This window comes from Triturus cristatus, chromosome 9 (assembly GCF_964204655.1).
Source record: "Triturus cristatus chromosome 9, aTriCri1.1, whole genome shotgun sequence".
NCBI classification, from domain to species: Eukaryota; Metazoa; Chordata; class Amphibia; order Caudata; family Salamandridae; genus Triturus; species Triturus cristatus.
In genome coordinates, this window is record NC_140592.1 from 1,039,584,180 (window position 1) to 1,039,607,269 (window position 23,090).

A 23,090-nucleotide genomic window follows, 5' to 3' on the forward strand; every position below is an offset into this window, starting at 1 on the left:
TATTTTACTTTATATTCATAAACAATAGAATATCTTTGCCTAGGTTTCGGGTCGCGGAACACATTTTAAATACCTTTTTATTTAAAAAAATATATATATATAATATATATATATATAATATATATATATATCTATATATATATATATATATATATATATATATCTGTAGGAATCAACACTTCCCAACTTTTTTTTTGTTTAATAAAAGTAAATTAGACTGAAATATGATCATTATGAAATATGCTTGAAGGATGAGTTACATTGAGATTTTATTTTATTTTGTAAAGCGCGACGAATGCCCAAGGGCGTCTTAATGCTACCATCAGCAAGGATAAAACTACTGTAAGGGACATAAACCAATTTTTTTTTATAAAGGCAGAGAAAAGAGCCATGTTTCTAGATGGTTTCTAAAAATCCACTGGTTAGTTGGCATCTTAGATGCATAGGCATTTGATTCCAAATCAAAGCAGTGGCATGAACAAAACTTCCGCCACCCCAAGAACTTTTATAGATTCTAGGTAAAATCAGCCTTTAGACGTGGATGACCAGAGGCATCTTCTGGGTGAATACCACAAAATGTTTACTTCAGGTATTCTCGACCTGTACAGTGGAGAGCTTTATGTGCAAAACAGAGCGCTTTAAAAGCCACTCTTTTTTTTCATGGGGAGCCAAAGTAGGTCCCTTAGTGACTGATTTGAATTTTTAAAAATATTTTTAAGAAGACGTACTGTTGTAAACTGCAGCCTTTGGAGTTTCTTTAAGAGGCCTTGCTGCATGCCCAAATATAGAGCATTGCAGTAGTCTAACCTCGAAAAAAACTAAAGAGACAGCAACTGTTGTCTGAAGAGATGTAGGGCAAGATTTTTTCAATATCTTTAGGAGGTAAAAACAGGAGGAAATCGGGCGATTCGTCTGGTCAGAGAAAGTGAGTTTTGAATCAAAAACCACTCTTAGGTTTTTCACTTTTGTGACCAGTGTGGGCAAGGGGCCAAGAGACGAGGGCCACCAAGAAGCATTCCAAAAAGATGCATCTGACCCAAAAAGGAGCACCTCCATTTTGTCAGAGTTTAATTTCATACACTGGCTATTCATCGAGTTAACAATTGCTCTCATGCAGTTGTTCAAACGGAGGGCTACCTCCTCTACGTTACTGGAAATTGACCCTACTATTTGTGTCATCCGCGTAGGACATTGTAGTAAATCCAAAGTATCTGATTAGTTTAGCAAGTGGGACCACATAATTGTTGTACAATGGGGAGAATCCAATCATTTGATGTCTGCAAGAGATCATTTGGGGTGAAAGTGAAAGAAATATTACGTTCCTACTAGATCCAGCATTGGGTTAATAGGAACAGTAGCGAGAATAGAACTCCAAAAACATCTATAAATCAGAACTTACGAGGGAACAAAAATGTTAATAGCGCAACTATAATAATACAGACCACCGATGGAGAGCTTTAAAGTGAAAGTACATTGCACAGTGAGAAGAGCTTGGTAATTGAATTTGGTTCCTTCCAGGGAAGCCTTTTCTATTTTGGAAGTATGCATTGTGTTCTCCTATAAGGATGCATATAGTCTAGGATTGAAATAAAAAAGGATTATTTCTGTCTTTAGGTGAGAGGCCATCAGAGATTTTGAAATATAATGCACTATTGTTTGGAATGTCTCAAATTGCAGACACAGCAATTTTTCATTTCATTTAATCTTTAAAGCATAAAGCCTAAAATATGTTGATATTTCTGGAAAGAGTAAGCAAAACCAGCATTGCTGTCTTAGGTCAGCCAATCAATGTCGCCATTGGCAAAGGAAGTAGGTCACTGGAATGAAGCCTGTTGACATTGCCAATGCTTTATTAGTGTTAGTAACCCTGAATGTATGTGCATCTACAACTGACATCTTTAAATAGGTTTGTAAAACAAAGCAAAGATCTTTCGAAGATGGCCGCCAATAAGGAGTACACATCAGTAACTCCTATTCTTGAATGAGTTTTGTTTTATTTTAGCAAAACCTGTTCAAAAATGGCTAACAAGTATCTTTGAATGGGGTTTGGTTAAAAATAAAAGCCATTCAGCTATTCCTCCTGCTTATAAGTGCAGATGCACTGTTGCTCTTAGGGGCAAAAAAGTGCTGAGTATGCAGAGAAAAAAGGGCGAGGAAGTGCCGGGAGTAGAGGTAGTGGGGCATCATGAGAGCGAAGGAGAAGTAATAGTCCCTTCTAGCCACTGACATGTGGCGTCGGAAGTGGAAGGATGCATACATTATCCATTCAAAACAGTGAGACCAAAATGCTTCTGGATTGGACAGATCCAAAAATAGAGAGGAAATCTGTTGAGTTAGGAGCTGAGAAGGGCAACCAAGCCACCCAGTCATAAGCAAGCCTGTCCCAAGAATATGATTTTTATTGGACACAGTAGGTCTTGCAAACTGACAATTAAAGCTGTCCGTCCGAGATGTAAAAAGTAAATAGTTTTGAAGGCTTTGTGCAACTGATGAGCTAAGGTGTGTTCAAATCGGTTCAGGGAGGAGCTACATCCCTTTATGGAGGATGAAAAAGTAATAAAAAACGAATCAATAAAAATAACTCTCACAGTAATGTTCTTTAGTGAAAATGTGTCATTTTGGTTTAGTTAGGGCTTCTCCAAGTGCAGAATGATAACACTTACAAGAAAATTAAAATGTTGCTACCTACTATGCAAGCGGTGGAGAACGGTATCATTTAACAAGATTCAAAATCCTCTCCAATGCCCCATTGAAGAATTTAAGCCCAAGTCATAAGGGGGATTGGCACTGCAAATCTTGATATATACTATCAAGCAATGCAATAATAAAATGGCCCCAAACTAAAATGGATATATTTTGTGGGGAAATGGCAGTGATGAGGATGTTCTCGTGGGACAGAATTTGGGTGAGGAAAATCATAACATTTCAGAATGCATAACTCAACACACTGATCCACATGACATATATGGGACAATATAGGGAAGAAAGAGAACCACACTTCATTCTCAATACACACAATCCACCTTAATCCCAATTGTATGCTGGCTCTTCAGTATAGCCTATTTGTCAGTTTGAGGAATGGTGGTTGCAGATGTCTCTCAGGTCTGCTGAAAAAAAGGTAATGTAAAATTGGTTGTTTTGTGCAGTTTTGGAATTCTGGCTTGATGGATCTGAACGTTTACACTATGACCAGGTTTGCATACCATGATAAGAGAACCTGAAACTAGAGAGAAAATCAATTTTGAAAACCTTTTTGTCACATTATCTAGTCTAGGGATCATTTCTAAAATATATTCGATAATGATAAAATCTAGACCTCACCGACTGGTATAACACAGCAGTTGGTGGGAGCACAACCCAAAGGATGAAATTACAAACCCAGAAGGGTAAACCGCATAGAATGATATACATAAGGTAACCATCTGCACACGCAACAGGGAAGTTCAGTATAAACTAATATATAGCTGGTATTGTACACCTGATGTACTACGCTATATGTTTGCCGATGTCACAACCATGGAGAGCACACTCTAATATTTGGTGGCATTGCCCAGCAGTGGCTACGTCATTGAAATATGTGTTGATACAATTAAAGAAATAATAGGTTCTCTCCTATGGGAAGATCCCAATTTTACTTGGTTTGAGTCTGCTGGGCTGTCTGGCATTAGACACCCAGATTAAAAACTCTTCAGACAGTGCTTTGTGCAGCAAAACTTTCAACCCCCAGAAACCACACCTAAAGAGACAGCAAGACCAGGCAGAAACCCGAATGGCCAGACACACTCCAACCCCTCTATGGGAGAACCAGCACAGGACCATACTGGCTCCAGAGAAAAGGGTGGGTCACAGCCAAGCCCAGGAATGCAAGGTGAAGCACCACTGTTAACCAAATGACTGCAAAGTAAGCATCTACAATCGAAAGAGCCCAGATGGAACCAGAAGATGCAATAGAGGTGCCACAAGAAGGACTCCTGAATGAGAAGCCGCTAATAGGCACTTTGAGCCAGTCGACAACAGAAGTAAACAAGCCTATTCCAAAGAGACCCCGAGGCAGAGATGCCCCTATGACAGAACCGCACAAATAAAACACAAGGTCACAGTATCTCAAATGGGCCTCCATGGACTTTACATGTCAGTGTATGGGAAAACGCCTGCAGAGAGAAGTCTTCCAAAGAGATAGAGAAACTACCACAGAGTTACTGGAAACAAAAATGTCCGACCAAACTTAATCAGTAAGCAGGGAAACACTAACACTACCAGGCAAACCAAAGAGATGCAACCAACAGTGCACCAACTGTAGGGAAGGAAGGGCTCATACAGGAACTGAGCCCCGCCAGCCCACTGGTAGAACAGGACTGGTTGATCAAAGGCCCAAGGATTGACTTCCTGCAGTAGAGTACACAGCACAGAACCCTATTACCAACGTTTTTCAAAATGACATGAGGCACTAATGACAGGACATCAAGCCAAAACCCACATAACACACAGCAAAGGATACCCAGACGTGGACCTAAAGATATGTCCAATTAGGGGAAAACTCTATAATCAGTACAATGAACCCCAGGCAAATGTCACGACCGAACAGAACGAAGACCAGACCACAGCATTGATGCATCTGAGAGTAGTAGGGATGACCATAAATGAACACTTGTATGAAAGACCCAAATGGGACAGAGCACAGAAACGCCTAGTGCAAGAACAGATGAGTAGGATACTACTAACACGAGCTCAGCACAGACTCCCTACAATGGGATTCCACATGTTCCACAGAGCCTCTCCTGCCTCTAAAGATGTCCTGTCTCTGCAGCACACAAAATGGAACAGTTGGAGAAGCCTTCTGTGGAATATCGTCCTGCCACAGTGTGCCTGGAAGCAAGAAAATGAAAGAGAAAACTCCAAAAGCTGCTTAGCCTGTAAAACCGGAAAAGAGAAAATTGTGACTTGAAGTGAAACTCGCTACAGGTCCTGAACAAGCATGGTGTACGTAGATTGGGGAAGCATGTCTCCAAATGGAGAAAGGTAAAACAAACTATCATGGACGTTTATGGGTAGATTGGTGGAAGGAGCCAAAGACAGTTATAAAGTAATGGGTATTTCCAAGTTTTAGAAGAATGTAATTCTAAAATGTACACGCTGTAGGTTACGTTGAGGACATTAGTATTGTCTGACCCACCTGTGAAGGCTAGCAGTTAGGAATGATGAGGAAAACTAAACAAAGTGGTAATGTCCTGTGTTTCTTTAGTAGTAGTCCGCATCCTCCTTTCTTATACCAGTGTTCTTAAGTTTACCTCAAAAGTTTGCTACAGGGACACAACGTGTTCGACTCAACTCTAGTAGTCTTGAAGTATATATTTTAATTCGATCTTTAACAAATGCTTAAAAAGCAAAATCAGTCGGTTCCAAGTAGTCTTGAATCGTCATAGTGGTCTCTTTGACTCCTCGCTATTCTTAAGGTCTGTATTCATCACATTACTATCAGAAACATTGTGAATAATTAGTATTTTTTGGCATCCCATTTTTAAAGAAATGGTGTAAATGTCTCATGTTCGGGTGGAGCTTAGACCCAGCTTCTTGTCATACTTTCTTTACTAGTCTAGATCCAGTTTTGTGATACTTGTACCTACATTATGCATCTGTCATTCTTTTTAGAGTTGATGAAACTGTTTAGTTTATGTATCGATCTATTGATACTATCATCCTGCAGTGTAATTGTAAGCTACAATTTTTGTACATCTTGGCAAGATATGATTTCAACAAAATCTAATTGTTACTAGTGGTCTTACCCCTGTTGCACTGCTTTGTCCCAACTTGCAGTGAACATCGAGGTATACTACATAATTTGTATATTTAACAATTTGCACTACATGCCAAATGGAGCAGATACAAGCATTACAACATCTTGATTTGAATGTACCATATCTCTGTATTTATAAAACAATACATTGTGTACAGTGCATTTTATTACTGCACTTGTTTATGTAAGGCTTACTTTTGAATTGGACCATTACAGAATTGCTCTAGCTCAGCTTTGCTGCCTCCTGAATTTTAGTGGTTGTGTTTAGCTGGACCTCCAAACCCATCATCTTGTTCAGTATCCTGTCCTAAAGCTTGTAATACTGCATCTGCAAATTGTGCAGCTTCCTCCAACTTGGCAGAATTATTTTACTCCAAGCGTAGGTTAGCGAGACACATTCTGATATCCCCCGATAATACCAATATTTTGAAAACAAAACTAAAGTTTGGAACTAGGAAAATCAAAATTGTGTGTAAACCCATTACGGGTTTACGGCTACCTGATGACCCAATCTGCCACGGATAGGTACAGTTTTAATGATAGTAGATGTGTGGTCATGGAGAAAAAAGTAGCGGGGTAGTAAGCAGTGCAAAAAAGATTTTCTTACATATGTTCACTTACAAAGCACTGCTGAAGCAAGCTCACTTCCAACGGTGAGTGTTTTATATCCCTCCACTTATACTTTTCCCAGAAAAAAATACCACACACCTGGGTTGAAATGCAATGTGAATTTGGAATGGCTGTGATTGCAGTGGAGACAAACCCGGGAGAGTTAACTAAAATGTTTGTATGTAGAATGCTTGATAGAGTTAGGAACCAAAATGAAGCTAGCAAATTAGAAGTAGCCTTGTGTCTAGAACAATAGCTATCCATTATTGAACCTTTCATAATTGTACATGCTTGAACCATCCCAGTCATTGAGCTGGGAGTCCCATGGTAGTCCTGGAGAGCACTGTCGTGTCAGACGTAGCCTGGAAGGCTCAAAATATGGCTACATTAGTCGCCCATTTTACATTATTCAAAAAGACCAAAACATAAACTAGTCAGGTGAAGGCACAGTGAAAACCACTTCAACAGAGGCCACTTTACCTCAGATTTCTACTGCAGGTTGTGTGTGAAGGGATTCCTTGAACTATGATGCGATTCTTATAAAGTGGACCCTTAATACATGGAGCAACCAATGGTCAAGGTACCTGAATCATTTGTGAAACATCTTCAACTGATTCTTACTGACTATTCAAGATTTTCAGAGCCGTCAGCATCTAACTATGCAAGCAATCTTCCAGATCACCATCAGCCCCTCGCCCAAATCCTCAAACTCTGCTTTTAACTCATGCACTGCTGTTCATTTTTCGCTCAAGACTCTGGCAATCACCTATTCCAAGATGGCCTGCGACTCCATGAGAATACATATTCTGATGTAGGACAGGAGGAAGGAAATCTCGAGGTAGTAACTCCACAATAAACTGTCTAAAATGGGAGGATTAGGTTGCTCCAACACCTGGAATTTCTACTCCTCATCCTTTAGACTCTCCTCCAGATGACGTAGGAGCTTTCCATTCACAAACTGAATCATTAAAAGAGCATCAAAAAGGTGTAATGTGCCTATTCTAACTAAAGAGGCAGGCTCTTTCTTATATGATTTTAGATTTTGAAGAACCTATCTGCAACGCTGTGGAGGTGATCACATCCGGTCTTAAGATCAATAGAAATCAATCTACTGCTGCAGCTGTCATTTCCAAGCTAGACAAAATAAAGCACTTGAGAACAATCCTGCATGTTTGACTGAGTATCCTTGTACTGAATCTATCTTAAGTTAGCCAGCTCAAACAAAATCTAGAAATCCAACTTCAGTGGCAGTTCTTAGCAGGGAGAGCGGGCAGATGGGGTCGACATATGATGGCTATACCTACATCTGCTCTATCTGATGGTAAAAAGGCTCAAGTTAAAATTATCCTACATGAAGGACAAAGAATATCTTCAACAGTTATTGATGCCACAATGGACATTGCCACACCTGGCTTTAGACAGCCTGCAGGAGCAGCTGTTTTCTGCGGGCAGGTATCGCTGCATTCTATCATTTATACCAGGGATCCAAGCAGCATCCTAATTGTGCTCTGTGGCATGAAATCATCTTGGTAGGCATGTTGACAATGCTCTCTAGCCCAACAAGAGACAGATGCTGCAGGGTCGCTAGGAGTTCTTCAGTAGAGGCTGCTGCAGCCCATTTGTGGAGCTGGGGGGTAGAAACCTATATTCCTACAGAGGCGGGTGATATAGATATACAGGAGCTGCTTTCCAATTAAACTTGAGAACTACCCAGAGTTCTCTGCTTCTTTTTTGCATAATTTATGCATCACTCTATGCCTGAAAGGGTATTGTTTTGAGATATATATATATATATATATATATATATATATATATATCTCAACCATACCGGCTGCCTCCCCCAGCAGCTTACTAAAAATAAACACCACCCTGGAAAAGTAGCATCAGAAAGTTTCAGATTACAATGACGACTTTTCAGGGGCCAGTCTCTCAGCAAGTATTCCTTCATCTTTAGTCAGCCTCGTAGGAAGGAAGATTTCCTGTTACTTAAAATGGACTAATATAACAACAGATTGTTGGGTCCTACACCCTGTGAAATTTGGCTGCAATATATCCAGAAACGTCTAACTGGGCCGCCACACAAAAGGTCCCATCAACCTCTTCATTGTTTACAAGCCGAAATACTCATGATATTAAAATTGGAGCATTAGAACTAGCCCCAAGATCCTAGTGAAATGAAAGTTTGTATTCCCGTTTTTCAAGCATCCGTAATAAATCTGGTGAGTGAAAACTGATGCTAGACCTACAACATCTAAACTAGTTTCTCAAAAAATCATTTTTCATGTTTCTGCTACAAGAAGTCCTTCATCTGCTAAAATAAGGATATTACATGATATCCTTAGACCTACAGGATGCACCACATCCCATTCAACCCCACCCATCGAAAATATCTGCAAATGGAAATGACTGGTCGCCATTTTCAATTAAAAGTGCCCCCAGGGGCGGCTGGTGACATTTTAAAGTGGTGGGGCGTAAAATGATTGGTATACTTCACCGTAGCGAGCGAGCGTAGCGAGCGAGCCCGAACCCCTATAAGGAGGGTTCGGGGGGGTTCTCCCCCCGAGAAAATTTTGAAAAAAGAGAAGAGAAATGGTGCATTTTCAAGCAAATTTGAGAAAGCAGGAAGGTTAATAAAGCAATTGTGAAAGTGCAGTTATAACATTAATAAAGAGATGTCATATAACATAGGTAGCTGCTTATTCAGTGTATAACCACAGAGCTTCATAACAGACTTCGAGATACAATGCATTTCTGAGTACCTCACTCACAGATGTTTTTTATTTAACAAACTAAACTGGTTGCAAAGTAGCAGCATTCAACATTGTTTACTTTTTGTAAATGAAATCAGCACGTCTCTCTCTAAGAGCAGCAAACTTTTCAATAACTTTAGTGTTAAAGTCCGGGATTTTCTGAACTAGCTTGCTCTCTACAGAGAGCATTGCCAAAGCATTGAGTCTTTCCTCAAGCATGGTGTTTCTCAGGAATGTCTTAATCCTCTTTAAGGCTGAAAAACATCGTTCTGCCTCGACTGTTGTCATAGGAGTGGTTATGACAATTTTAAGTAAAGCCACTGTCTCTCCAAGTGACTTTTCCATGTTAAGTTTATGGATTAAAGCCAGCAAAGACAAGGCACTTGTGGCCTTCCGGTACACAGGCATTCCGTACAGTACAGTCAACTCAGTTCTCAGCTCTTCTTTATTGAGCATAGGATAAGCTCCCACAGCCTCATTCAGAGCACGCTCCGGGAAGGATTCATCATATTTGGCAAACTGTTGACTTTGCAATAATGTGGCACTCACCAAATGTTTAGTGAAAGAAAAACGCTCTCGTGCCTGCACAATTACAATGTCACAGATCTCCTTTGCAATTCGGACCATAGTGGTGATGTTTTTCCTGTGGTTTGTGAAAAAAGATTTCTCTGGCAGTTTGCTGTCTAAATTGTCAACCCCATCTCTCACTTTGCTTATGCTTTGTACAAACATAGTAGTATATACTTGCACTTTGACAGTATCTATCTCTCGTGCTTGTAACTGATTGTATAACAGGTCGACAGCTAGCATTATATCATGAAATAAATACAGTAAGAACTGAAACTCTCTGTCTTGTAGTGTTCTACCAAAGCCATGGGCTTCAATCTGACTTTTGTAATCAAACTCATCATTGGCTTCTATGGCTTCAAAACATTTCAGAAGGTCCTCTCTATGTTCATAGATTAGGTTGACTGTACGGATGTTAAAGTTCCAACGAGTTGAGGATCCCCTTGGAACGCTTTTGTCTACAATGTCATGAAGTGCTTCTGTTCTTTTGGGGGAACGCGAGAAGAATGCTGCCATGCCTCCTATATCCTGAAAGAAAATCCGTGTCTCGGTGATCTTTGATACTGCCTGTTGCATAATAAGATTAAGTTGGTGAGCGTAACAGTGCACATAATGAGCATTAGGGTACACATCTCGAATTCTCTTTTGTACTCCACTAAGGCTTCCACTCATTACGGACGCACCATCATAGCTTTGCGCAATAAGTTTTTTTTTTTGAGGCAGCTCTGGAAAAATTAAGCTCAGTTGACGCAGTATAGCTGCAGTAATGGTTTCTGCACTAGAGTCTCTTAAATGTGTGAAACCATAGAACCTCTCCACAACTTGTCTGTCATTGTCAATGTATCGAAACACTAATACGGACTGTGTTTTAGTGGCCACATCAGTGGTGTCATCAGCCTGAATAGCCACAAAGTCTGTGTTTTGCAATTCTTGCACAATATGGCTTCTCATAATTTCGAGCATACACTCAAGAAGTTCATTTTGTATTGTTTTAGAGGTGCCCTTAAAGACTGTAGCACGTGCTAAATGTGCTTCCATATCCTTGTCTATGCTTGCTATTAAATCCACAAGGCCTTTGAATATTCCAGGATTTGGGGAACCTTCCGATTCATCATGGCCTCGCAATGCCAGTTCAAAAGCACCACAGAAACGAATGCAATCAATTATTTTGGATAGAATCTGTCTGTTCCTATCAACTGTTTCATTGTGTTTCTGTATTGCTTTGCGGTATGCATCACTTATCTGCTGCTCAATCGGAGCATCTTCCCCCAACATTCCCAGTCTAGTCAGGTTTTCCATATGCTTTCTTGTGCGTGAATGCTTCTTTATTTTTTCAGACAAATGCTTCAAGTCGGTTACTCCTTGATTTGTCCAAGAAAACTCACCACCAAACAGCAAGCAGGGGAAGCAGAACAGAGAATTTCTTAAAGGGCACCCTGTAAGCCAATCAGCTTTTGTGTACCAGGCGTTTGAGAATGTACGTGTGGACATTTTTCCTCTGTCCTGGGAAGTTTGCTGTAGTTTTAGGTCAGGCCGATGAGGTCCCAATTGCTTTAAATCTATTTTCTCTTGAAGTGGCCGTGCCTGGAATGACCTTGTAATCAGCTCTTGTACTGTATTCATGATGACGATGCTGGCCTTACCAATATATATTAAAGAAACCTGCCAATAATCAAAGTACAACATATAAGGTGCGGTGCAATAATATAAAATTGCAGTATAAATACATATATCTTGTGCAGTATCGCAATAAATCTCCAACAGCTCCCCTTTGCACAACATGACTGCTAAAAATACAGCCTTACTGTCTGCTGCCTCTGTGTGCCATAGTGGTTGCTGAAGGCACTGAAACAGACACTGCTTGAGGGCTTTGAACAAGGCAAGGGATAGATAGTGCTGTTAACAACCGTTATTGCCCAAATCACAGGGCTAAGGGTGTTAGTAAATTCCATCCACTGAGGGTACAATGTTCAGAATGTGTGCCTACCCCAACCACCATGTACAGTGACCACACACATACCTCTAACTCCAATCTAAAAAAAAAATAGCATCAGTTTCCTTACCTTTAGCTCTGGTGTTTGCTGGGTCGTAGCCGGGGTGAAAGAGCAGCAAAGGAGGTCTTGTTTTTCGCCGGAAATATGACCAAAAATTTGGTAAGGGTTGTCAAGCTTTAGAAGGTGCTGAAAATAAAAATAACGTGCTGTAACTAGACAAGCATTGCTTTTAAAATACAAGTAATCCCAATGAATTTTACCAGCGTCAGTTCTTCAAGTTAACATAAAATAACTACAGTGTTCTTAAAATATTTATTTTGTTTGATGTTCGGGGAAACCAGACTTTTTTTAGTCTGCTACGTTAAAATTATCCATTGGAACCTGCTTACATTTAAATGTAATAATGATATGATTTTTAGCTTTCAGTATCTTTATGGAATATAATAGATCAAAATTTTAAATTCAAACGTTTCTACTAAAGACACGTTTAGAAGCGCAAGCGTTATCTCAGCACAACTCTTGCATCCCCCTCTCTCTCTGCCTGCCATTGCGCTCCATGTTTCTGAAAGGTGATAAAAAAAACACGTGAACTTGCGTTTCAAATGTCCAATCCTGCTGCAGCACACTTACAAAGCCCACACATGACAGTAACCCGATTCAAGGCCCCATTCTCCCGATTTTTTTTTTACAATCTCCCACTTTGCTCTTCTCAAATGTTGGCATGTACGAAAACCAAACGTGCATTTGCGTTTCAAATGTCCGATCCTGCGCAGCACAATTACAAAGCCCTTAGCCCACACATGATGACAGTAACCCGATTAATACTATGCCCACTTGAAATGTGTCCGATCCGATCCTGCTGCAGCAGTGCACACTTACAAAGAAAGCCCACACACACATCACAGTCAGTAACCCTAACCCGATTCAAGGCCCCAATCTCCCGCTTTTCTTTTTAAAATCTCCCACTTTGCTCTTAATGCTGGCATTGGCAAGGCATGTATATGGGAATCGGGAATGGGCCAGATCGGATCATCGGAATGCCTACGAGTACGTACTCAAAAAAGGGGGAATTACAGTAACGCCTGACACGTCAAAGGATGCGCGTGAATCGGATGCGCTGGAGGCCCCATTCACAAAAGCTGTCACTTCACATCCTGGCCCTCCTCTCTTCTTATGAACAGTAAATACATTTGCCGATACAGCCAGCCTCAACATGACAGTACATTAACAATAGACCAGACGGGGTGTTACTAACAACGCGCACGTGGCCTGAAAAACAAACAAACAGCCCCATCCCGCCCGGTCATGTGTCTGGTAAAGTGCACTGATTACTGTTAACGCGTCGTAGATAAGTGTACTTGTTTCACACACAAGGCGACCTTTGCACGAATCATGCATTTGTGTATATATTGTATGAACGTACTATATAAGGAAGATTTCTAAATGAAAGAACCGATTTATGGAATCCGTCAATCATACAGGTTAGGGCTGAGGAATTGAACCAAGAGCGTTCTGAAGGGAGAGGTTGGAGCGCTCAAAATGCCACGTATAGAAGGAATCCATATGCTATTAGTAGGGTGACCAGGCACCCGAAGGCTGTTTATATACACTCGGGGACTACCCGCGGAAGAATGCAGGGTTCGGTTGACTCTGTGTAGACCGTGTAAGTTATTAGATGACGCTTGCAAGGATCAAAATGTCACATTTATATACGACCTGCGTTATATTCAAGAGACAGCAGTGCTCACACGGCCATATAGATTACATATCATGCAAGACTTCTTGGGACCCAGGCATCTGAAGGTTGTGTTCTGATGCCAGGTGAGGAAAAGTGCAGGATTCAAAATGCTACACATAGAATCCATAATCTATATAATGGGAGGCGCCGGACTCACGAGGCGTTGCTTATATAGGGTGCACGTTCTATCTACGGAAGGCCGCGGGATTCAGAAGACGATGTCTAGAATCAATAAGGTTTCAGAGCGGGGGTGCAGGAGTAAAAAGGCTGTTTATGTGGAACCCACGTGCTATCTAAACGTCACTGTGGGATTCAGAAGGTGATGTACAGAATCCATAGGGTGTCACAGTGAAGGTGCAAGAATGAAAGAGCTTTTGTGGAGTAGCGCCCACCTACGCTCCGAGGAAGACTATAGGTTTCGTAAAGTTGTGTAAAGAATCCATAAGGCAACAGAAGGCGAAGAAATGTGACAGCCCACGGGCTCTCCGAGGACGACTGCTTGATTTTTAAACTATGGACAGAGTCCATAGGATCACACCGAGAGTGTGGGAGTAGGAAGGCTGTGCTTACACGGGGTCCACTGTCTCTGCCGAAGACTGCGGCTGGACTCAGAAGATGTACAGGATTAGGAAGTGTGACAAAACACGGCCTGCCACTGTCTGACAACCCCGGGCTCATTGACAATGAATATTCAACATTTTAGAGGGAAGGGAGGTGCGAAATGTGGAGGAGATTGTAGGAAGCCACGCTCGGGTCATCCCTGGGGGCCATGTCTGCACCTCTGGTGCTTACAAGCCAGGGGCAGGCTGGGGCAGGGGTGCGACTTTTCAATACAGGGCGCTAAAACAGGGAAGGGGCTGCCTCCTCCAAAATCAATGATAATGAGCTGTGCAGTCGCAGACTGCAGTACTCACCACAATGGACAAGTCAGGGACAACAGAGTAGTAGAGTAGAGTACTGAGTACACAAGAATTGTCTCGACAGCACACGAGTCACACAACGGGTCCTGTACGCACCGCCGCCACGAGGTTATGCAGACAGTGTGGCACCACCGCGTGCGTGATGACGCGACACAGACTGCAGAGTGCGCACCTCATGGCCAATCACTGTCACTGTGTTCAGACATAAGCCACAGTGATTGGCCATAGTTGCGCGGCACCCAATGCAGTTACTCGTAGGGGGTCTGAGAGGCTGTATCAGGCTCTCAGCCAATCCAGAGACGCTGCATTAGCAGCGCCTGCCCTGGATTGGCGAAAGAGCACGGATAGGGCTCGCCCAGATACCGAGAGACGGGGCTGCTGTATGATGCAACCCTCGGCCTCTCGGCCCCCTCCTTTCAGTAGTACTCAGTGGCAGACAGTGCGGCGAATGCGCATGCTCGTGCTTGTCGTGAGACAAACTCGAGCATGCGCAAATAAATTGCGAGCCGGCTGTCTGTCAACTGTGTCAGTGCTCGCCCCCGGCCCCACCCCCTTCATCATGTCCGAGTCCGACGCAAGCCAATAAATAATATCATTGCATTGCAATTTGCTTTTTGCGTGCGTGCGTTCGCCGCGTATAAGTGGGGCTCCGCCCCTGCGCCCCAATGGACGCACCGCTGCTGAGTGCCCCCATTCGGCCTCAAATTTGCCTCAAGAATATTTATGAAGTGTGCTGGCTCCAGAGGCAGCTTACCTTAAGAGGCTAGTCCTTCACGTATTTCCCAAGCTGGAGAGGTGGCTGGTGAAGGGAAATTCATTCCCGACAACCAGAAACTCTACCAAATCTTGACTTTGGTTTTTCAACCAATTAGGCCTTACTCTAAACTAGGACAAGTTGTCACTGAAGCCTTGCAAAAACACAGATTTTAGGGGCTGGCCTGGATACACTAATGAAGCCTTTCCTTCCAAAGAAAGTCTGTCGTGGCTGATTGACCTAGCCGAAGAATTGCAAACGAAACAAACCATTTTCTTGTGCCTCTTCAGTCACTTTTAGGGATTAAGTCATCCGGCATTCCTTTAATTCCCCTTTGCCATCTGAAATTAGGTATGTTTTGGTAGTGTACAGCAGGGGCACTATAAGAAAAAGTTTCTTTACCACACCAGTCATCCAAAGATTCCTCTAAGGGGTAAAGAGAATTGCAACACAGAGGTCATCAGCTTGAAACATTATCCTAGTGCTAGCCCAATTGATGATGTCACTATTCTCGCCCATGCACAAGGCAGGGCTCCAATTTCTGACAATAAAAACAGCCTCTTGATTGCCGTTATATTACTACATCCTGGACCACAAAGCCAAGCTCTACTTCACCGACCACTGTTGTAAGGTGCTTAAGGGCCAGTTCCAGTCGAGGTCATGGACCCTTTCCCATTAGCGAAGGCCAATCCTGTGAAAGATCCTCCTCACACTCTTAAGTCTTCAGGGAAATCCAACTCTAAACAGAAACACGAACTCAAAGCAGGATTCTCTCATATCCTACCACTTTCAACCAGAGAAGACCCAGGGTTGTCAAGGTGCCACTTGTAATCTTAACAAGGAACCGATCCCACAGCTTATCTCTATGCACCCCGAGTTTTTGGGTCCATCGGCAAAACCAGAATAAGTAGGGGCTTTCAAGGAAACTATACTATGCATCTTCGGCACCCTTCTTACTTCCTGTGGCACGCCTTCGGGCACCAAAGATCTGAGGAGGCCTCCGGTTGCAGTACAGTTGGCTTCAAAGCTGTCTGCCCTTATTTCGGTGCCAATGCTCAACCCAAATTCAAACCTGGCGCCACAATCCACGCTTGTCACTGCTTTGTCTACGCCAGCACTGCAGACGCAGGAGGAGCAACCTATTATTTTATCTGACTCTGAGGGAACCCAACACAACCACAACCGAAGTCACACCTTGTACAACCATTAGCGCAGCTATTTTCTCCAGATTCTGACTCTTGACAGAACATTTCCACAAATGCTTCATATTCCTTTTGATTCAGACCCTGATTCAAGTCAACATAGTCGGGTGAGACTGGAAATGGCTGGGATGATCCATCCTATTTCTCTGACCATGGCAATTTCTATATGAACCTCAAGAAGCCAGTGTGCTAGATGTCTGACTGGACCCTGGGTGGAATTCCTCCTCCTGGTCCTTCTGCAGAGAAATCAGCCCCATTTGCAATGGTTTTTCTGCGGGCTGCTGAAGTTTTAAACCTTCAGTTCCTGCCCGTTGAGGTCAAAATCAATGTCCTGAACCGCTTCTTCCTTTCAATGAAGCCCTGACTGGCACTTTAATGGCACGTGGGCCGAACATTACTCTTGCCTGTTGGTAAATTAGCAAGTTGCCAGAAGACACAACCCTGCCCTTGGTGACAGTGTTTCTCACACAACACCTTACACATGGAGTTTGGTAGTCCAGTCATTCATGCATATGCTAAACGCAAATTCATTCCCTGCTGCGCCTCCTGACAGAGAATCAAGACCTATAGAGGCGCTCAAGATGAGAATGTTTTTTTTCCATGGCCAGTCTCGCACTTCATTTTGTAAATGCCAGCTGCCTCATGGGACGATACTCGCGTGCATTATTAGATCTGGTCAGCGACAGTCCATGAGGTGAATACTGCGCCAACCTTGCACAAATCCTTCAAGATGGTAAGGACGTAGCATAGTTTGTCATTTGCTCTGGGTTGGACTCCATTGACTGCTTGAACAGGGCAGTTCGTGTCAGTGTTGCTCTGGCGGCACATGTTGAGATCCATGGGTTTCTCGGGTGATGTTCAGGCAATACTGATGGAGATACAATTTGACAGCACCTGTTTCTTCAGAGAGGAGTTAGACTCTGCCCTGGGCCACCTCAAGGAAAGCAAAGCCACAGCACACTCCCTTGGTCTTTCTCCACCAGTGAAGCAGTATCCCCAATAGTTTTGCCCCCTTTGAGTTTCATAATGGGATTGGTTCAGAGACGGCGCCAAGTACAGCAAACTACCCCCAACCCTTTCCCCACCAGTCCTTTCAAGATCAGGGATTAAGCCAACTGGCCCTTGGGGACCGCACACTGCTCACTCCCCATCCCTCCGCTACCGCCACCAAACTGCATTAGCTTGGCGTCAGCATCACATGGCCACCCTTTTGCAGCAGAATAAGGTATTGCCTCCAAGGGTAACAGAGCATTACGTCCGGCAAATGGGTCCATTGTCCAGCAAGGATATGCCCTATCATTCCTATTCAAACTGCTGCATATTCCACCTACATCAGAGTGGCTGTCTGACTGAGGACCATTTATCCATTTTGTGGCAGAAAGTCCAGGCTCTTAAGGACAAAAAAGCCATAGAAAGTATCCAAGCATCACAAATACCGACTGGATGTTAGACTCGTTATTTCCTGGTGACAAAAAAGGACAGAGGCCTTTGCCCTATTTTAGATCTTCACCATCTCAGTCTCTTCTCAAAAAGCACAAGTTCAGGATGCTCATGCTAGCCAAAGTTCGATCTCCCTTGGATCCAGGAGATGTGATGGTAGCACTTGAAATGCAGGACTCCAGTTTTTACCTTCTGGTACTGCAGTCCCACAGGCGTTACCTGCAGTTCAAGGTGGCCAAGTTGCATTTTCAGTTTTCTGTGCTCCCCTTCAGCTTTACTAGTGCCCGTCAGGTGTTTGTGAAGGTGACTGCAGTGGTTGCAGTACATCTTGGAAAGTTGGGGATACCAGTCTTTCCCTACCTTGAAGACTGGCTGTTGAAGGCAGACTCACCTCAGTCAGTTGTAAACTACCCCCAGACAGTTGTGAACCTCCTAACATCTTTTTGGTTCCCAATCAGTGTAGTGAAGTCACACCTAACTCCAGCTTAGAGGCTCCTGTTCATCAGAGCCACTCTGGATATGTTGCAGTTTCAAGCCTTCCTCCTGGTACGAGTCCAGGATATTAGGGTTGTGATGCTGATGTTTCAGCCTAAGTGCCTCAGTGCGAGTGGCTCTGAAACCTCTTAGCCTTGTGCTTGCCAGCTGGCATATGCTGGCTCTGCAGTAGGATCTGAAGTCTGTGAGCTCTGCATCAAGGGAATCTGTCAGACTCCATCTAGGGTTCGGGGTGCACTCCAAAGCACCAGTGGTGACTGCTTGATTGCAGTTGGATCGGCAACAAACTTCTCTCCCCACTCTACCGAGAGTGGCATGTGGTGACTGACATGTTGAGGAGGTCATCTGGGACAAATGGAGGTCGAGGAGCACTCTGGTGAAAACCTGCCTTCACATCAATCTGATGGAGTTGCTGGCCTTTCGCTTGGTTTTGAAAGCCTTCCTGCCGTCCATGGCCAACACCACTGCAATGTGATACTGCAACAAGTAGGACAAAAGAGTCTTGAGCCCTGTGCCTGGAGGCTCTGCATCTCTGGGACTGATTGAGTTGGTAGGGCATCTCCCTAGTCGTGAACAACCTGTCCGGATCTTTAAATGCCAGAGTGGATGAACTTAGGCATTGAAGTGTCATGGATCACAAATGCCATTTACACCAGGAGATGGCGCAGAGTGTCTTCTAGCAATGGTGAGAACCCTTGCTTGATCTATTTGCTACCTCTGAGAATGCAAAGTGTCAATATTTTTGCTCGCTAGAGTTTGCCAAAAGTCTTTTTTTCCCTAGAGACTTAAAAGACCTAGCGAGAAGCTTGGACACCTGTATGCCTTCCTGCCTCTACCTCTCCTGACCAGAGTTCTGAAGAACATCTAGAGCAACAGAGCCCAGTTCATCCCAGTGGATCCAGTTTGGGGCAGGAGCGTGTTGTACCAAGTACGTCTGGGCTTCCATTTCAGGAGGATCTTCTGTTGCAGCAGGAAGACAGGGTCCTACACCCGAGCCTGTGTAGTCTACAGCCCTATGTGTGGAGATTGAAGGGCAAGAGTTGACTGCTTATGATCTTGTTCCTGAAGTAATGGATGTCATTTTAGCTGCCAGGCTTCCATCTACGAAAATAGTAAAAACCGGATTCTGAGATAGATTTGTGCCTTGGTGTAAATCCTGCCATACACATCCATTGCAAGCAAAGGTGTTGGATGTTTTTCTTTTTATGCTGTCTTTAGCCCAACAAGGACATGCAGTGGGCATTGTTAAAGGTTATTTGTTGGCCCTTTTAGCATTTGTGCATTTACTGGACCAACTGTACTTATGTAAATCACCTGTTGTGATAACTTTTCTGGTTCACAGTTTTTCACCCATGTCTTTTGGGATGCCGCAATGGGATCTTAATTAGGTCTTCACTTTTTTCATGTGTACCCCAGTTGAGCAGATGCACAGCTGCCCTTTGTGCTACTGACTTTCAAAATGGTCTTTTTCATAGCGATAACTGCAGCTTATCCATAAGTGATCTACAGGCTCTGTCCATTCACCCACCGTACACCTCCTTTTCCCTGGACAAACTCCTGTTGCAAACAATTAGCTGCATTCCTACCTAAGGGTGTGATGCCTTTTTATGTTGGACAATCCATCACTCTTCTGACAGTCTTTGATCCACCACACTTCTTGAAAGATTAGGAGAGGCTTCGGCGCTTTGACACCGAAAGAGCTTTGAGCTTTTACATGGATCGTACCAAGGACCATTGAGTGGATGATCAGCTTTTTGTGGGGTACGCTGGAGCAGAGAAGGGTAAGGATGCAGAAAAGGACCATATCTAAGTGGATGGTCCTCTGTGATAAGATCTTCCAAGCATTGGACAAGAAGCAGCCTCTGAAAGGTCTAAACTCTCATTCGGTCAGAGACAGGGCTGCTCCCACTGCATTGGCAGATGGAGTATCTTGTTTCGGACAACTGTCAAGATGCAAAATGGGCATCCATTCATACTTTCACAAAGCAGTACTGCCTTGATAGCCATGTACAGTGCCAGGGGCACTTTGCTCGTTGGGCCAGCAGTACTTCTAGTTTGAGCCACGTCACAATCCCTCCACCTTTCGTATCTAGTCTAATGGTGAGGAATCGGTGATTAGAAGTATCTATCAGAAGAGCAAATTATTTACCTTCTGCAATGCTCTTTCTGGTGGGTACTCTATCTAAGCAGATTCCTCACTGCCCTCCAACCTCCCCGTTTTGTGGAGTGGGCTCTTTTTAGCATCGGAAAATGTCCCAAATTAGAGATCTGCACACTAGTACCTCTAATTGTTTTGTGCTTCAAGTCTTGAGTGTGCCGAAAGGCTAAGCCCAAAACTCAGTTGAGCAGGGGTGGTGCTTATATTCTGTTTCTGCTCCATTTCATTCCTTCTGAGGCAGAACGAAGCCAACGCAGAGCTGAATAACGCCTGCTAGCAGTGCACAAAAATACTCCTGTGAAGAGTTTCCAGCTCCAATCTGGGGAACATTCCAAAAGGGAGGAATCTGCAGCTTGATAGAGTACCCACCAGAAAGAACGTTCTCAATGGCAAGTAACTTGTTCCTTCAATGCATTATTGGACATAAATAGGAAGATCAATTAACAAATCATTTCACAACCGAACCTCGGTTCTTAAAATTGTTGATGCTCTGGTTGCTTGAATTTTTATCAGGGTACTACCTCCCAGTGACCTTTGCCTGAGAAGTCAGTGTGAACACTAGACTGCAAGTAGCATTTGTCCCTTTTGTACATACAATATCCTGGACTATATCAACACTGTGCATACAGGTGATCAGTGAGAGAGTGTTGGGACTTCTTTTACTCCAAGTAAGCAAGAGCACGTGCTACAGCAGCAAAGGGTCAATTGACGCTACAATTTTCCAGGTCCATTCTGAAAGGTCTCAATGGATCTCACTGTGGATAAATGAGAACTTTCCTCTCCTAGTGCTTGCACAGAAAACTAGGAGTCTTAAGGGATTAAAACTCTGGTCCTTGCTTTATACCCAACTCTTGAGTCCTGTTAGCATGGAAATGCCAGTTGGTCTCTGCTTTTCAGGACTCCCATTAGAAAGACTTTGCAACACACTCAGGGGGGCCCAGCTTATGCTAACTTCCTTTGAGCTTTCCTGGGTCTTCAAATGTCTGAGCCATTTGAGAATGGTGCTGCATAGTCTTGATGCTGTTCTGTGAGCTGAATTTCCTATGCTTTAATTACCTCTTTATTGGAGACTAGAGAAAGATGTTGTAGAAGCTCAGATAATGGCCAGTTTTGCCAAGGTCATGACATCTGAGCCCAGAGCAATTTAATTACGATCTTGTTGCCCAGATGTTTCCTGGATTCTTCTTAGTTTCCCGCTGCTCTAATATTGGCTGGCCAGATTCCATCTGGACTCCTGGCATAACACTGCCCACTGTTACGCCACTGCTTCTCCACTCTCTAACTACTCTTCATATCTTTCTGTCCTCTGCAGTTACTTTCTTTAAATCCCATTGCCTCAGGCCCTCTCACTGCGGTTCCTCCCACTTGCTGATTTACTGCTTCTTTTCTCAATCCTCTTCAACTTTGAAACCCTGTCACAAGACTTTATAGCAATTCATGGAATTTGATTTTGTCAGAATGTTGCACAAGGATTTAATTTCACATTTTCTATAGCAATTTGTTATTCTGTACACTTTCTGAGAATAACTTCCTCTTTATTGTTTGTACTTTAAATGTTTTGTTTTGCAGATTTTATTTTTTATGTAGTTAATTGTTTTAGCAATCTGGGTCTTATTATAATGGGGTGTCCCTCTTAACTACTGTGCTGGCACTTAATGATTGCTTCCCATCTGCAGTGTAGTATTGCTATACTTAATCAACTACTCTTTTCAAGGCCTATGTACTGCATTTTTTTCAATTAAACATTTTTGGGGAGGTGAAGGAACTCTACATACTCTGTGTTCTCTCCATATGTCTTGTTTAAAGTGCCTTGTGTTTTACTTGCCTATACATTTCCCTGCTGCACTGTTTTCCTGTTTCCTGGTCTCTCTGTTTGCCTGTTTTCCCGGAGTTGTGCTTGTATTTCAGCCTATTTTCATTACTCTAGTCAGTCTGCATCTGATGCAGTTGAACAAATTACCTTTGGTAACAATCATTCTGCAGATTACTCCTCTTTGGAGTATCTCCAGGTTGCCAGACTGCTGCCAGAATTTTTGCATGGGCTCTCCTTGCCGGTGGGTGCTGTTTAGCTCCATCTCGATGTATCTCAGAGCCATGTAGTGTGACCCCATTGCATGGACATCAGTTGTTGGGACTCACATTCTGACACCACACACGCTGTTGCTGCTAGGGATATCGTTTACTATAAGGGGCTTGGAGCCTGCCCATTAGTTGGCTACATTTTCACTTCTTTGTTGCCTTCTAATTGGTCAGTGCATGCCGGCTTCACTTCTCTTCTTTCATGTGGCTCATGGACCAGCTATTGATTGAGTTAGCTGGATTAGTGTACTTCCTCTGCAAATCCTCTGCTCGCACTGTGATCAGGTACTATTTTCTTTATTTGCTTCTTCACCTTCCACCTCCCACCCGTTACAATGTTGCTTCTTCCCTTCTAAACCCACCCTTGTCTTATGCTTCTTCCCCTCCCAGCCCCACCCTTGTCTGTATTGCTTCTTCCCCACCCACCTGCTCCATATTGCTTCTTCCCCGCCCACTCCGTGTTGCTTCTTCTCCATGTTGCTTCTTACCCGCCCGCTCTGTGTTGCTGCTTCGTCACCCGCCCACCCACCCGCTCCGTGTTGCTTCTTCAGCTCCATGTTGCTTCTCCCCCGCCCACCCGCCCATTCTGT

The 23,090-nt window shown here is 43.3% G+C and overlaps 1 protein-coding gene across 4 annotated transcripts in view; it reads left to right on the plus strand.

Annotated features, from left to right (window-relative positions):
• RMDN3 (regulator of microtubule dynamics 3) overlaps positions 1-23,090 on the plus strand; it is a 281,724-nt gene that overhangs the window by 219,367 nt on the left and 39,267 nt on the right. The window lies entirely within an intron of this gene.